We start from the raw sequence: 17,174 nt of genomic DNA, 5'->3' as shown, positions 1-17,174 counted from the left end.
AGATAAACCCATGTGAGGACCAAGAGGGTGAAGATTTTAAATGTGGATAGTAAGAAAGCAAAGATTTGAAAAAGGCAGAAAAATAAGATCCCATTAGAGAAACAGAGGACTGAGAGGTCTCTGTAGGTAGATGTTTTATATGTTTAACTTTTTATTTTGAAATAATTTTACATGTACAGAAGATTTGTAAAGATAGCAACGAGCTCCCATATACCCTTCCCTCAGCTTCTTCTAATGTTAGCATCTCACATGACCAGGGTACAATGATCAAAAGTAAGAAATTAACATTGGTACAATATCATTACCTGAATTACAGACTTTATTCAGATTTTGCCACTTTTCCACTAATGTCCTTTTTCTGTTCCTGGGTCCAATCTGGGATTCCACATTGTATTTAATTCTTCATCATCTTAGTCTCCTCCAATCTGGGAGAATTCCTTGTCTTTCATGACACTCTTGAGAAATATCTGTCAAGTATTTTGTAAAATACTCCTCAATTTGCATTTGTTTGGTTTTTTTCTCATGATCAGATCGAGGCTATGTATTCAGGGGAAAGACACCCCAGAGGTGAGGTGCTCTCTTTTCTTTTCTTTTTTTTTTTTTTTGAGACGGAGTCTCGCTCTGTCGCCCAGGCTGGAGTGCAGTGGCTTGATCTGGGCTTACTGCAACCTCTGCCTCTGGGGTTCACGCCATTCTCCTGCCTCAGCCTCCCTGGCAGCTGGGATTAGAGGCGCCTGCCACCATGTGCAGCTAATTTTTTGTGTGTTTTTAGCAGAGATGGGGTTTCATCGTGTTAGCCAGGATGGTCTTGATCGCCTGACCTCGTGATCTGCCCGCCTCAGCCTCCTAAAGTGCTAGGATTACAGGTGTGAGCCACTGCACCCGGCTGAGGTGCCCTTTTCAGTGCATCATATTCGCGGTACCTGTTGTCAGTATGTCTTATTACTGGTGATGTTGACCTTGATCATTTGGTTAATGTGCTGTTTACCATGCTTTTTAATTATTGTAAAGGTTTGTTTTGTTTTGTTTTTGTTTTTGTTGTTTTTGAGACAGAGTCTTGCTCTGTCACCCAGGCTGAAGTGCAGTGGCACAATTTTGGTTCACTGCAACCTCTGCCTCCTGGGTTCAAGTAATTCTCCTGCCTCAGCCTCCCAAGTAGCTGGGATTACAGGTGCCCACCACCATGCCTGGCTAATTTTTTGTATTTGTAGTAGAGATGGGGTTTCACCATGGTGGCCAGGCTGGTCTTGAACTCCTGACCTCGTGATCCGCCCACCTCAGCCTTCCAAAGTGCTAGGATTACAGGTGTAAGCCACCGCACCTGGCCCCAAATAACCATTTTCTCCCAAAACATTGTCCATTAATTTATGCATACATAGGCAGATCCTCCCTGCAGCAATGTTTCACCAGTGTTCTAGTGTTCTCACAATGATTTTCTATTTCCTCCTTTTCTTTGACATCTATTATTTGGAATTATTCTGTAAGAAGTTGTCCTTTCTCTACCATTTACTTTTATTCAATCATTTATATCAGTATGGACTAAATTGTGTTTATTTTATTCTGCTTCATAATTCAATGTTTTATTTTGTCTTCGAAATTGTTCTAGCTTTGGCCATTGGAAGCTCTTTTAGGTTGGCTTCTGTGTCCTCTCAATGTGCTCCCACCCTTTTCTTGAGTACTTACTTTGGTACCATGACATCCTCCAAGCTCATCTTCTTTTAGCCCTGCTCCAGTCCTAGACAAATCACTTTTCCAAGAAGCTCTATAATTGTATTAAACCACAGTGGTAGATAGTTTGAACCCTCTCCTTTCATTCAGGGAATGAGAACAGAGTCAGAAAAGCAGCTAAGGAACTTTAGGTAAGTCCAACATTCAGAGACTGAGTAGAGAAGGGGTCGGGAGCCAACAAAGGAAAAGAGAAGGAACCACTAAAGAAATGGGAGCAAACTCAGAGCATGGTATCAGAGAAGCTGAGAAGACATCCTCAGCTCTAACTTCAGGGTCCCCCATCATTTCCTACCTGATCCCTGCCACCTTTATCTATTCCCTCTCCAGGAAAACAGGAATTTTCCAGGGAGATATCCTTACTGTCCTGGCCTAACCACATCCCTAACTCTGCTGGAACTGCAGTAAACATAGCCACAACCAGCAAATTCAGCCCTAAGGACTTTAGACCTTCATCTCACAAGCTGAAATGTTTTCCCCTCCTCTCTCCTAACAAACCTCTCTCCTAACCAAATATCACTCATCTTTCCAAAGCCAGGCAAGTCACAACTTTTCTTGAACCTTTTTCCAAACTCTCAGCCTACATTTATCCACTGTTTTTTATAAATATCATGGTTCTTATCTCTTCAGTCATTTCAGTACTTGCATTATATTCTCTAAAAATTTTTTGTTTCATATAATTTATTACCCAACAATACTGTAGTTCCTTTAGGTGACAGCCCATACTTTATGCTGTCTGGTATGCATAGTAGTTAGTAATATCTAACTAATAATAGACATTTAGTAAATATATGTCAGTTTAACATTTATATCAACAAATCAACCACTATAGATAGTCATCAAAGAAATAGTTGAAAACTGGGAAGATTCCAGCAGCTATCTTATCTATTCAGGAATGTTAAAAAGTACTCCTTAAGAAACAAAGTTGGAATAGCTATCAAATTCCTTATGGCCTTAGTCATATTACAAGAAAATGTAACCCTGAGCCACAGCAATTCTTATTTCTCATCAGAAAATAATTTGTCAGGATATTTATGGCTTATCTATTAATAAAGTAAGTCATTATGGTATTTTACACAACCCTTTCTTGCTTTGTTTTAGAACAACTCCCTAATTTTCTATTTTCAAAATCAACTACTTGTTATGGAATAACTAATGTGTAAAGCTATTAAATATTAAAAGGACAAATGGAAGCATATTAATGGAATTCATTTTTTAATGGTGAATGATTATTTTCCATATTAAAAACATAATGCTTGTTTGCTGAACGGTCAAGAAAATACGTATGAGAAAAAAATGTATTTCATAATCCCATACCCCAAATCAGAGACCATTAACATTTCATTGTATAATATACCATATGTACATATATGGGGGTGGTGTATGAGATGATTTTATGCAAATTATTTTGTAACTTACCTTTTTCACTTAATGTTTAGTATTTTCTCACATTACTAAGTAAGTTTCTACATTATCTCTTTGTGGTAGTGAATGGAATGTCAGATTGAATGTATCTTCATTTACTAAACTTCCAATATGTGCCACACTGTGATAAACATTCTTATGCTAAATTGGGAGCAAAACTGGGAACATAACCATAATTATTTCATTAGTATAAATTTATAAAAGTAAATCTCTCTGTATGAATAGCTTTATACAGCTTAAGGGTTTTTGTGTTTTGTTTTTTAATGACCAGTGCCCACCTGCCCATCAGAAAGGTTGTGCCAATTTACCATTATTAGTAGTTAAAGCAACTTTCAGATACTATATCATTTCATATTTCTAAAAACACCATATATCTTTCTGAAGAGTCTCCATAAAGATGATGAAGTAATGCTACATTTTCTTTTATCTACTACGGGAGTGTCCTTTTTCCCTTCAACTTTTATAAATTTTTAAGTATTTTGCTTCCTGATATAAAAAATGCAAAACAACACACATTATTTAGCATGAGTAGCAAAGAAAGCACAAGGTCATCTGAGCAATATGGTCCAAGAGAACATGGCTGCAGCTAAGGAACAATAATAAAATTGATTAATCAAGCTCCTAACTATAAATATCTTATCAAGAAAAATTATTTTAAAGTAAGTTTTTCTGCTTTCTTTGGTATTATTAGTGTATTTGCATGAAAGATAATATTTTGCACTTTTATTTGAGATTTACCATTTTTTCTTATAAAAGAGAATCAAGCTTAGCCAACACCTGCAAGTGCACAAACACATCATGGAAAGATAGCTGACATATTTGAAGTAAGAAATAATGATGTTTCCCAGTAGAAATGTGATCATTAGTTATTTATTTGTATTTATATTCATTTATACACTAACCTTTACACAAAAATTTTAGACAGAAAATTTATATTTTAAATAACAGAATAACAAAATAATTGGTTAAACTTATTATTTCAAACAAACCAATAATTCCAAGACAAAGAGAAATACAAATATGTCAATATGATAGCTCTGCTTGAATTTAAAATTTGATTCCATGAATTGTCTGGTCCTATTTGAGCCACAGGTCTTCACTGCTAAGAAACATATCAAACTTAACTTAATAAAAAACATTTAAATGACAATTGAATAATTTTCAATTATTAATACTTATTGCAAGAGAAAAATGTACACAAGTACTTAAAAGAAACAAATGGTTAATATATAAACTTTTCCATTTCTATAGATAAAAGTCAGAAGAGCAGTGTTGGACTAAGATTACTTTTGAACAACTTTTGAAACATTTGATCAGGCCGCAGTTAAAAACCAGCCCACTTTCCCCTTCAAAGATCTGAAAGGCAGAGGATAAAATCAACATTTTCCTTTCTACTCGCCCAGCATCAATCATGGGTGACAATCTCTACAAGATTGCTTTAAGTTTAACAATCTTTTAAACTAATATCGTATTCTTAAAGAGAGATGAAGTTGGCATCTAAGAAAAAAAGAAACACTTTATTGATCCCTAAAGAGACATTAAGAAAGCCAAAGATCACATAAGCAGTCTGTTTGGCCGTGGCAACAACATAAGGAAAAGCTATTACTAAACATGACAGGGCCTGCCAGGATGCAGAGATCTGCACATACAATCCCATTTTGCTATTTGTAATATTATTTATATTTCCTGCAAACTGGACAATACACATTTGGTAAGTCAAACAAAGTTGCTTCTAAAACAAAGAAATACTGGGCAAAAGAACTGATAAGTGATTAGCAAAGTCAGGTCTACTCCCATCAAGCACACAAAATACTTATAAGACATGTACTGTGTGAGATTGCTAGAGTGGCTACAGGACCGCTGAGCAAGACTCATGCTTCTCGAAAAATGCCTCCCATTTAAATGCTAAGAGAGTGGCTCTGTAAATGCATGTTACACTTTGGAAGCTCCTAATATTGTGGAGTAAAAATACACACATTTGCATGCGAAATGCTTTATTCTCTCATTTTAATTTTCCAAATTATAAAACGTATTTTTTATTGGTATGAGTTGTCTCTATGATTTGAGCAAATTACCTGTTTTTCTAGCTTACATGTTTGGAAGAGTGTTTTTTTGGTAGACTAAGAGTATGAATTGAAAAAATGAAATATTATTTTCCAGGAACCATAGTCATTACAAACTTTTGGAGGAAGAAAAAAATTCATGTAAATTGGTACTGTGCAACTCAGTAATTCTGAGAGCATTAGTTCCTTCTTAGTAGAGAATGAATTTTGTGTGTGTAAGGATGTGACTAAACACGGTGAGTCTTACTGAGAACTTAAAATTAAACTCCAAAAGCAGCTTCACTTATACGCAGTGAATGCCTAAGTAGTCCATCTTTTACTGCATCTCATAGTATGCAATAATGTCATATTTTGATTAATGTGTTTCTTCTTTCTTTGTTTTTGTTTCTGGTCTTATAGAAGTATGGTACATCTCCTATGTCTTTTAAATCTCTGATCAGTAAGCACTTTCCTTTTCTGACTGTATAGAGGAGAGAGGAAATACTTTAGAAAGGACCCCAGACTCTTGCTTCTCAGAGACCAGCAGCATGACATCATTTAGTAACTTTTTATAAAATCAGATTAATAGGCCCCTCCCCAAACATACTGAATCTCAACCTACTTTAAACAAGATCCCCAAGAGATGCAAACACAAATCCAAGTTTAAGAAGCACTGTCTTGAAGCACCTTTACTCCTCCCAGTTCTGGTATTTCCCCCCCAACCCCACCCACTCCCGATTATTCTTCCATTTAGAAAGAGAGGCAACTATGTGAACAATGGCCCATTTGCAAATAGACAGGAAATAAAGGTAATTACATTAATCTACTCTCTGTTTATGATCTCCTTCGTCATCTAGAAACATCCACCCTCAGGGTGGAGGGGATTTGAACTATTACAGAAAGACTATAAAGAAAAGGAGAAAGAGAAAGTTAATGCTCAACCTATAACATCCTAAGTGGAATGTTTTATGCTGTGAAAAGATAAAAGATTTTAAAATCCAAGTTTATTAAGAGAAATAATGTTTCTATCATCCCTTCCTTCCTTTCCCCCTTTTACGATATCACAAAGCAAGCGAATGTAGGACACAGGGTTTTTCATAGACCCCAGAAGATATCCATTCATCTATTATGCAGGCCATGTTTTTTTCTTAGTTTTATTTTGAAATAATTTTATATTTACAGAAAAGTTGTATAGATAGTAGAGTTCCTGTATAACCTTTACTCATCTTTGCCTAATGTTTATATTTTCTATAACCATGCTATCAAGTTGGAGATTAAAAACTTCACATTAGCACTATACTCAGACTGTATTCTCATATCCGTTTTTCTACTGTCCTTTTCTTTTCAGCCCAACTTATGAAACCGTATTAAATTTAGTGCATTAATGTCCTCCAAGTTGTGATTGTTTCTTGTTCTCTCCTCGCCTTTCAGGACCTTAACTGTTCTGAAGAGAATTGGTTAGGTATTTTATAGACTGTCCCCATTTTGAGTTTGTTTAATGTTTTTTCATGATTAGACTATCCTTATAGCTTTGGTGGGAGAAAACAAGAGAGGTGATGTTAGGTCATGAATGTTTATCCTTGATGTATAAGAATAAACTCCGGAGGAAATAAAAAGCTTCTCCTTCTGGACCCCAGAGATGGCAGGGAGAGAAAAGAGGCAGAAATAGGGCAAGTAAATAAGATGATCTCAGGGTTTCAGTTTTTATTCTCCTCTGGACACACACCTTTTTGGGGCTGACCCTTATGGGAAGGGCAGCTTAGTAACAGCTAGGTATGTCTAGGGTTATCACAGGTCATCGGGTTAGTGGCTCACTTTCCCAGATGCGGGCTCTGGGTGGTTGTGTGCTGGTAAATGTTTAATAGCTGGCTGGGGGGTGGGGAGGTAAGGGAGGGTGGAATGCTGATTTGTAATATTTGCCAATTTCCAAGACATACGTATTTCTATCATGGCTGATTTCAAGCTACCAAAGTGATGTCACTGAATGCAGAGGTGGGAAGAGCTGTGTGGTGGTACACCATTAAATATAATTATGTGGTATTTCCACCATACACATATGAAGGCATAGATAGTAGTAAAGTGTAAAACAATAAATAGGAAGTGATGAGTTGGAGACATTAATTCTTTATTTTTAATATAATATATTTGATTATAAGTTTATATTGTTTAATTTTCAACAATGGCCATGTTTAAAAACTGGCTCACAAAACTCCTGAAAATTTAAGAAGCAGCTAAGGTATAAGCTGCCTCCAATATTCCACTGCTTCTAGAAGACTGACAATTTGGCTCAGCACAACATTCCATGTGACTCAGGAGGTACAGAGGTGACAGCAGAAGGTGGGTAGATATATGGGACTTAGAAAGCATCTGTCTCGTCATGACCTTTGTGTGGGAAGCAGGATCCACCAGGCTTCTTACTTCCCCACTGAGAGTGTTGGTGGACTGGCAGAGGTCTAGGGAAAAAGAGGTCATGGGGCCTTTTTGATGCTTGGGGAAACGTTCAGAACTATGGCAGTAGCGGTTAAGAGCAAGCACACAACATCCCAAAAGATCAGTTGGCTTCTAGTTATATTTCAGTGGTCCCAATTCTAGGGGAAAAGATAAACTGAGCCTCTCCATAGTAGAAACTATTGATTATTTAGAGGATAGTGCATGATCCCAGGGTGTCACAAGATTATAATAAGACCCCACTCATGTACCCAGATCTATGTTGGGAATGAGATGGAAGAGGAAGATAGAGAATCTAAGAAAGACTGTGCATTTTCCTATAAGAGACCATGTCATCTATAACAATGTCACTCGAAGTGTGGTCCAAGGAACAGTTTGTGCAGTCCACAAACTGTTCCTGTTCAGGGGTGATAGAAATACAGATGAAAGTTCATGTTTAGAAACTTATATCATAAATTGACATTGCCATGACATCCTAGTATGTGATCAGTGGACTGATCTTGTTAAACAGGATATAACCAGTTCAGGTGTGTGGAACTGGCATGGTGAGTTGCTTGTGGCAAAAGCTGAATACTGGTCATGCGCAATAGAATTATGTATTTGGTACATGATTGGAAAAATCAATCAGTTTGAGGAGCATTAATCTAAAATAATTTTTAAATAATCACTTTTGGATATGAAATAAACTCTGAATAGTTTTAATCAGAGGTTCTTAAAGTGTGGCCTGTGGACTAAAACTCTCCACATCACCTGGGAACTCATTAGAAATGCAAATTCTAGGGCTCCACCTCAGATGTGCTGAATCAGAAACCTTGAGGGCAGACCCAGTAATCTGTTTTAACAAGCCCTCCAGGTGACTGATGCATGTTTGCATGTTTGATTTTAAGAACTACTGGCTTCAATGTTGAAAGTGAAAGAAATACCTTCAAGCTAGAGGAGAATGAAACACCATAATTAAGTGTCAATTATCCCTGCTAGACTGCAGAGCTGGAAACCATGAAGAGGATCAGACCAGGCAGAAAAAAGAAAGACAACTAAACTTTCTTTGCACACTATATTTGAATGACATACAAGTGGATGAGGCCAAGATCTAGAGTTGAACACTTACAGTGGATGATCATTTTGGATTTTTCTCTACAAGCTTACTACTACAAGCTTACTACTTGCAGCTCCACATACTTTCTCTCTCTCTCTCTCTCTTTTTTTTTTTTTTTTTTGTGGTATTGATGGAGTTTCACTCTTGTTGCCCAAGCTAGAGTTCAATGGCGTGATCTCAGCTCACCGCTACCTCCGCCTCCCGGGTTCAAGCGATTCTCCTGCCTCAGCCTCCTGAGCAGCTGGGATGACAGGCATGCACCACCACCAGGCTAATTTTTAGTAGAGACGGGGTTTCTCCATGTTGGTTAGGCTGGTCTTGAACTCCTGACCTCAGGTTATCCACCCGCCTCGGCCTCCCAAAGTACTAGGATTACAGGTGTGAGCCATCACATCTGGCAAGTTCCACATTTCTAAGCATAACCCATTTCCCAACCCACATCAGCCTAGAAGGGTCACAGTACTGGCAACAGAAGAGTATTTCTGTAGCTTTATTCTTACCATAGAATTGCTGGCTTGCTGGCTTTTCTCACATTCCCTACAAATACTACTACTATTAACAGTTGAATTAATAGTTCAATTACCCTCTTGGCTAATTTGTGTCAGCCATCTTTCTCCCTCTCTGCCTGGGTTGCTCTCCATTCCTAGATTGCCTCCTTCCCAGGCAAGGTTGATCTGGTTTTAGTTTAGTACCTGATCAACCTGGATATTAGCCATATTACAGCCCAGAGGAAATTATTTCTGCTCTCTATTTTGCTCCATTATTTACTGGGGGTGCCACAGGATCTTTTAAGACCAACTCTAATGTGCATACAAATCACTCAGGGCTCTTGTCAATGTGCAGATTCTGATTCAGTAGGTCTAGGATGCCTGAATATCTGCATTTCTAACAAGCTCCCAGGTGAAGCCTATGCTGCTAGTTTCTGGACAATATTTTGAGAAGTGACGTTGAGAGCAGTGATTTTTTCTATTTTTATTATGCCTTCTCCCCAGGTCTTGAACACAGGTGAAAGGGCAGTTTTAAGGTGATCAATTGTCCTGGTTTGACAAGGATTGTCCTGGAAATCCTACATTGTGGGATTTCCCTTACTCTTGGGCAAACCAGGATGACTGGTCATCCTAGCCATCTGGATTGGTCATGCTCGCAATCTGAACAGCTCACCTCCTGCCTCTCCCCTCCATCTCCTTTCCAGCTGACCCATGATATCTCTGTCTTGACTCTCCCCTTTAGGATAAATGTTTCCCTGAGGCTCTTCGTATTTCCTCCATGTAATGTGCTCTCCTTTGGCAGATTTGTATTCACCAGCCCTGACGACATAGGTGTGTTTGTAGCCAGTGCACTTGGCTTAGTCCTTGGCATAGGCTTAGCTGCCTACTTTAAACCAGTTTGGAAGGTTCCATTTAATGTTTCCTTACAGTTGGTCAGGACGAAAGGCTCACTTACTCCTCTGTCTGCAGAAAGGTTGGGGCCATATTTGACAGTCTGCTCTCATTTTTGTTTTCACATAAACATTCCCATCCTGCCTGGTCTCTGTAGACCAAGTGAGTTCCCCCAGTGCCTGGAAGCAATGCTTGTTCTGCTTCATCTCTTGGGTAAGTATGGGGATATTATTTGGAAATAGGAAAAAGCAAAATCTTCATCTCTGGAGCTTGGCAAATACAGTGTGTTTTCCAGTACTTCTAATTGTCCTTTTAATGCTAAAGTCACAGACATTATAGGTACAACCTCCCGCCTCATCATCCTAGAAATACGGCTGTGATTATGTCCACCTACAGTTGAAAATCTTCATTAGCACTGAACTTACAGAAAAATAATTTCCAAACTCCTCACCTTAATACAAAGTCATGGTTCTCAAAACTTTGCTATGCATCAGATGACCTAGAGAGAATCAGATTGCTGGGTCCCACCCTGAGTTTCAAATTCATAATTATTTTGCATTTCTAACAAGTTAACCGCTGATATTGACACTGCTGGTCAACAGATCACACTGTGAGAACCACAGACCCATCCCAGCTAGCCACATTCACATCCCTAACATCCAGTTCTAGTGCATGCTTCCAGAAAGAACCCCTTATTCTCTGCTCATATTGTGTGCTTTCCTACTCCATACCTTTGTTTAATTCATTTACTCACTTATAAACTCATTCATTCAACCAATAACTAATTATTTCACCAAACATTTTTTAAATACCAAAATGACTGGCTCTGTTAAGTGCCATCATGAAATTTATGGTACAAGGGAGAAAAGGAAAAACGATACCCTTTTCATTTGCAGAGTGTTTCTTGGTTTCCAAAGAGCTTCCACATCCAAGCTCCCATTTGATCTTCTCCACAGTCCTGAAAGACCAACAGGGCAGGGATTATTCTACATCTCTCACAAGTGAAGAAGCTGAAGGCTAGCGGGGAGAAGTGGTTCATCCAAGGTAATGCCAACCTATCTTTCCAATCCTGGGACAATGGTTTTTCTCTCAATTATACTACAGTTGTCCCTCCCCTTGGCATGCGCAGGGGATTGGTTCCAGGCCACCCCACAGCATACCAAAATCCTGGTATACTCAAGTGGACCCTGCTGAATCCACATAGAGGAAAAGTCGGTCCTCGCTATACATGGCTTTTTGTATCCAGCAAATACCATATTTTTGATCCACTTCTGGATGACAAGAATCCACTATACGTGGACCCACACAGTTCAAACTTGTGTTGTTCAAGGGTCAACTGTGCTTCAGTCATGACTCATTGTATTTCCTCTCTCCTTGCTTTCCAAACTATACCCATTCTTTAAAGCCCAAACACTACCTATTCCATGAAACCTTCCCTGGCAACCCCGGTTAAAATGATTTTTCCTGCTTAAAACTAGGACAGTGCTTTATTTTGTCTCTCTAATGGCATTAAAAAATATCTTCCTTTCTAGATGCTAATGTCCTTGAGAACAGAACAATACCTGACTCTTCTTTGTGTCTCTGATAGCACTCAGTTCTTAGTTCATAGTAGAAATTTGATAAAGCACTGAGAAATGAAGGATGAAGAGATGAGAATTTCGCCTGTTTTTAAATTTACTCATAAGATAATCAATGAAGGATATATGTAAAAATAAAAGTAGGGCTGTCTGTTATCTTTTTTCTTTCTACCTCCATAAATAGGGGTGGGAAGGACTAGCATTAATTGCTTGCTGGGTGCCAGGTGTTTCATGTTACAACATTTTTGCTCTCACAACCTAATAGACAAATAATAGATAAATACAACTGTTCTCATTTTCAAGCAGAGGTAGTGAAGCTCAGAATTGTTTAGAAATTTGCCCAAGTTCAGACACTGAACTCATGTTAAGAGAGGGAACCAAATCCAATTCCGTTTAAACTCATCTGGCAAAATGAACACACGAAATTGCTTCTAATTATACTATGATAATAAGAAATGATCCAGTATTTTCCTACATAAAAAAGCAATTCATATGCGTCAGTAATCTTGAGGTCTTTTGGTAACATTTTTTCTATTTTACTGCTTTTTATTGATTCACCACTTGTTGGTTGAATCCTCTGATCCACTTTTTCAAGAAGGAAAATGAATTTCACTACTACTAGACTCTGGTTCTTCATGTGACCAGTTATTTATGGTCGTGAAATGCTGTCCTGAGACTTGGATGGTAAATCTGTCTTAATAAGTACTATTGTGTCATAACAGAACTTTTCTGTTAAAAAACAGGGTGGAAGGTTTGGGGTAAATCCTGGAATGGGTCGCAGGAGGCATAAATCCAGAAATGCATTCATGAATAAGCCTGAGAGGAATAATAACTCCAGCAAAAATGAAAAACTCAAATATTAAAGCAATGTGTTAAACATTTACCATATGATAGAGCTGAGAATTATTAGGAAGTTTAACCAAAGGACTTTGCCAATGAATGTCAGATGGATTTAATTGAGGCAATTAAAATACAGACAGTATTAGTGAAATGGTGGACTCACCTACAAGGATTCACATGTGGGTTCTGCAGCTAACTTCTTACAAGAGCAGAGGCCTGCAATATCATGAAAACCAAACAGACACATTAAAGGGGATTGTTCTCACAAATGTATGAAATGCCAATTTGTATCCTTCCTCTTACAAGGACTGCAATATCCTCCCTGGTAAAATCCTGTCAGTTCCATTGGTAGGGTTTGTTACAAAGGTCCTATATCACTAGCCATTAAGATAGCTAACCATAAGCCTTGGTAACCTAACAGATATATATATTCAATGTTAATGAAACAACTTCAAGTAATGAGGGAGTTCAACCAAAAGCTTCCAAAATTTTTTGGATCTGCCAGGTGGAACAAAAAGTTTTAAAGCACATCCTAGTCTCTCTGGGGCACTTAATTCAGAAAAATCCCTTCATAACAACGCTTCTATTTTTTTAAAAAAACTTTCTATTGTTATTTACCCTGTCAGGTAAAAAGTCATGCATCAAGAGACAGGTGGAATTGGTGACATTGATAGATATTTTCTCTAATTCAGTATTGATAATGTTAATGTAACATTGCTTTTAATAGACAGTTTCAATCACACATATATGTATGTTTAGAGATGTGACACAAGCAGGGAAACTGAGCTTACTGAAAGTTAAAGAATACATCAGATATTTGATTTTTGTCACTGCCTCTGGGAAAGAATTCAGAAGCAGACCTTCAGCCAATGGCAGGTAGGTTCCTAGAAACTTCAGTATTGGGGAATTCATAGTAAGGATGAATAAAGATCCACATACAGAAACGAAACTTACTAATAGATGTGCCCATCTGAGGACCAGCTGGAGGGAACTGTTTTTTGCCTGGTCACCGAGGGACTCTGAAACAATAAGCTTTGGTAGTAAAATAACAATAACAACAAAATAGCTTATGCTTGCGTATTTTCCAAGTAACCAATAGTGTTCTAAATAATTTAATCCTTACAATCACATTATTAGGTAGTTACTACAATTATCTTCATTTTGCAGGATAACTTAGAAACAAAAGGTCAATAACTTGTCCCTGGTCACACATCTAATAAGAGATGACACAGGCAGTCTGAGCCCATGTTCTGATCCAATACATGCTACTACTTTTTCATAGTTGTTTTTTAATATAGGCAACCAACAGACATTACTAAAAATGTGAGAAAATGAGAAAAGAAACTATTGTGCTACTAACCTCACTTAACTGTCATTAACCTTTTGGGATATTTCCTTTTGATCATATTTATATGCATACATCATATCAGAAGTATTTGCAATGTTGCTAAAAGGGTTCAGAATGTTCATTTTTTAATACCTGCAAAATATCACTCAGACCATGTATACTGCACTTATTTAGCAAATGTTAGCTATTTAGGTTGCTTCCAAAAGCCTAAATAAAGCAGGTTAAAGTGCATGTGGAGCCACGCAACCTGGTTCAAATCCTTGCCTCTCTATGCACTAGCTATATAATCTGGAGCAAGTTACTTGACTTCTCAATGTTTCCGTTTTCTTATCTGTAAAACGAAGATAGTAATGTTAACTAGCACCATAGATTGTTGTGAGGATTAACCTGCATTAATTGAAATAAAGTATTTAAACACTGTCTGTAGATAGTTATTACTATCATTAAGTAAGTCTGTAGTATCTTCACACATGAGGCATGTGCATCTAACAACTTACTTCCTATGGTACATTCCCAGAGATAAGATTACTGGGTTAAAAGACATAAATAATTTTTGTTCAAATAATGAATTCACATTGTCAAAATATTTCCAAAAAGTGGTATATAGGTTTACATGTCACCAGTTACATGACAGAAATCATTTTCCAATACACCTTTTCTGACCTTGTTAGGTATTAACATCAAACTTTCTACTGCTTATAAGTATGTTCCTCAACAATTTCTAATCTGCTCATATATCCACCTATTGAGTTTTTAATTTCAGTTAATTTTTCAGTTCTGGAATTTCCACTTGATTCTTTATCACAGTTAATAGTAATCTGCTGAAATTTTCTATCTCCTTATAAAATTTTTAAAAGATATCATAGATATTTTAAAATTTATTACTCCTATATCTGGATCTCCTTTAGCTCTGTTTTCAGTCATTTTATCTTGTCTTCTGGTATGCCTGGTAATTTTATTGACTGCCAGACATTGTGTATGAAAAATTGTAGAGATAATTTGGACCTCTGGAAGATCATCTCTTCTTTAAGTGATGTTTTACTTTAGTTTCTGACAGGCAGTTAGGATCTCTCTTGAATTCTTTGCTCTCAAGCCCTCTCCACTGTGGAGCTCTCCAGTGCTTTTAAACAAATGTTTGGTAGATTTTATTCAACTTTTCTATTTGTTCTACTTGTCCTTATAGGATGAGCTGATCTAAATGTAACAGTTGAAAGTGTAAGTCCTTGACATCAATTTTTAAATGATTAAACCTAAATATAACACATTTTTTCGTTCTACTATATATTCATTTGATTATTATTAAGGCTGGATTTTTATGTGCTTGCAAATTTGTTATATTTCATATTTTATGAAATGTGATTTCATTCTTATCTCATATATTAGGTATGAGTTTGTATGAGCTCTTGCGAAATAATCATATCAACCCTTTCTTATTATGTTCAAATAATTGCAATTGCACCTAGGCGACTGTTTGCTTGTTACACTGTTGTTTTAACATAATCCAGTGTTTAATACAATCAAATCTATTTTACTGTTCACTTAGCAATTTTGTTACAATGTTTTAAGCCTATAAAACAAAGTCTCATTAGACTTCCTAAGGCTTGAATTTGCGTAATGCATTTTATGTATATAATGAGTGTAAAAGCCGATTTTTTTCCAAACTGTTAGTCCATATATTGCAAAACATTTTCCATCTCCTTTAATTTGTGGTCCGGCCATTACCAAATATTTCATTTTTATATATAATTTATTTGCCCACATGTTTTGCCTAATTAATATATTTATTTTGGTGCCAATATGGTTTTAATTATTACAACTTTATATTTTAATATTTGATAAGAATAGTCACTCATTATTCTGCTTTCTCAAAAGTTGTACTTTGCTATTCTTGACTACTTTCTCTTCTAGAGTTATAATAAAATCAAATTCCTCTCACCGCTACCTCAAAAAGTAAAAAATGAAAGGGATATTGTTATTATATTTCCATTAAACTTGGGAAATAATTAACAATATAAAAATTTTATCCTTCACACTTGAAACCAATCTATGAATTTGCTTTTTATCTCTTTTAAAAGTTTATGTGTGAGTTAATGATTGCTGACATTTACACTGTTGATTTATGTTCATGTTTGTATGTTTTAATATTTTACTAATTATTGTTTATTTAGGTTTTCATTGACTACTTTGGGGTTTTACACTATAAAAATATTTTTTCAATACATAATGTTGTATCTCTTTTTTTCATTCTACGTAGCTTTTCTTTCTTTGGTATGTTTTATTACATTGATCAGAGTTTTATAAATACTATTAAATGATATTATTAAGGCAAAACCATTATAGCAACTTCCATCCCATCCTGTTATAAATATGTACATTTTTAGTATTCTGAACTAATTTTGATATTAATAATTAGGATACAGTTATTATGTTGAAAAATATTTTATTTTTTCTATTTTCACCATTTTATCAGGAACAGATAGTAAATTTTCTCTTCTGCTTTCAAAAAACCTATTAAATTAATAATTTATTTCTTATTTAACCTACTGATATAAAGTACTTCAGTTGTGTAGCTCCTAAATTTGCAAACTTTTGTACTGCTTGGATATATATTATTTTGTTGTGGTAAATAATACTGTATTTTTAAAACAGAATGTATAAATTATTTTTTATTTGAAGTTATTTAATGCATAATCTTTCAGCACTATTATTCCTTCAGTAGAATGACATTAGCAACAAGTATAAAATAGTCCCTTTTGTCATGTTTACTGTTTTGGAGTTTTTTTGCCAAAAATTCTGTCCTGTTTGATATTCATATTGTATTTTTGATTTGGACGTGAACATGTTAGGCTGGAAAAAACTTTGCCATTAAAAAATATTTCTGTGTCCTTTTTCTTTAAGTATGACTTTTTTAAGCACCACCAAATCATTAGACTTTCATTTTAATTTAATCTAAGGATCTTTCCATTTGAATAGGAAAATTTAAGCCATTTATACTTGTCATAATTTTTAAGCTTGATTGAACTTAAACTTTCTTCTCTTAAATCGTTCCTTATTGTTGTCTTTCCATTTTGTCTTTTGAATGGACAATGTTTGTCTTTTTATCTTTGATAATTATTTAGAAAATAGATATCCTGCTTTCAATTCAACTAGTGCCGACACTAAATTGTCTACAACTATACTTACATGCATTCTTATTTAATGACTTGAAAATAAAGCAACAATGCTGCTTCTTCTAATGCTTTTATTTTCTTCCTCTCCTCTTTCCACATTGTGATCACGAGGTACAGATGCTTT

The 17,174-nt window shown here is 36.0% G+C and overlaps 1 long non-coding RNA gene across 5 annotated transcripts in view; it reads right to left on the bottom strand.

Annotated features, from left to right (window-relative positions):
• The window catches only part of LOC117084223, a 176,083-nt gene that overhangs the window by 143,762 nt on the left and 15,147 nt on the right, over positions 1 to 17,174 (bottom strand). For all 5 annotated transcript variants that reach the window (XR_004437359.1, XR_004437360.1, XR_004437357.1 and 2 more), the window contains exons 2-4: positions 13,487 to 13,551; positions 12,696 to 12,748; positions 10,997 to 11,073 (exon numbers count right to left, since the gene is read on the bottom strand). This is a non-coding gene — a long non-coding RNA (uncharacterized LOC117084223). The remainder of the gene's footprint in view (positions 1 to 10,996; positions 11,074 to 12,695; positions 12,749 to 13,486; positions 13,552 to 17,174) is intronic.

Source organism: Trachypithecus francoisi, unplaced genomic scaffold (assembly GCF_009764315.1).
Source record: "Trachypithecus francoisi isolate TF-2019V2 unplaced genomic scaffold, Tfra_2.0 Lachesis_group0, whole genome shotgun sequence".
NCBI classification, from domain to species: domain Eukaryota; kingdom Metazoa; phylum Chordata; class Mammalia; order Primates; family Cercopithecidae; genus Trachypithecus; species Trachypithecus francoisi.
This window is presented reverse-complemented; position numbering and strand designations above follow the sequence as displayed.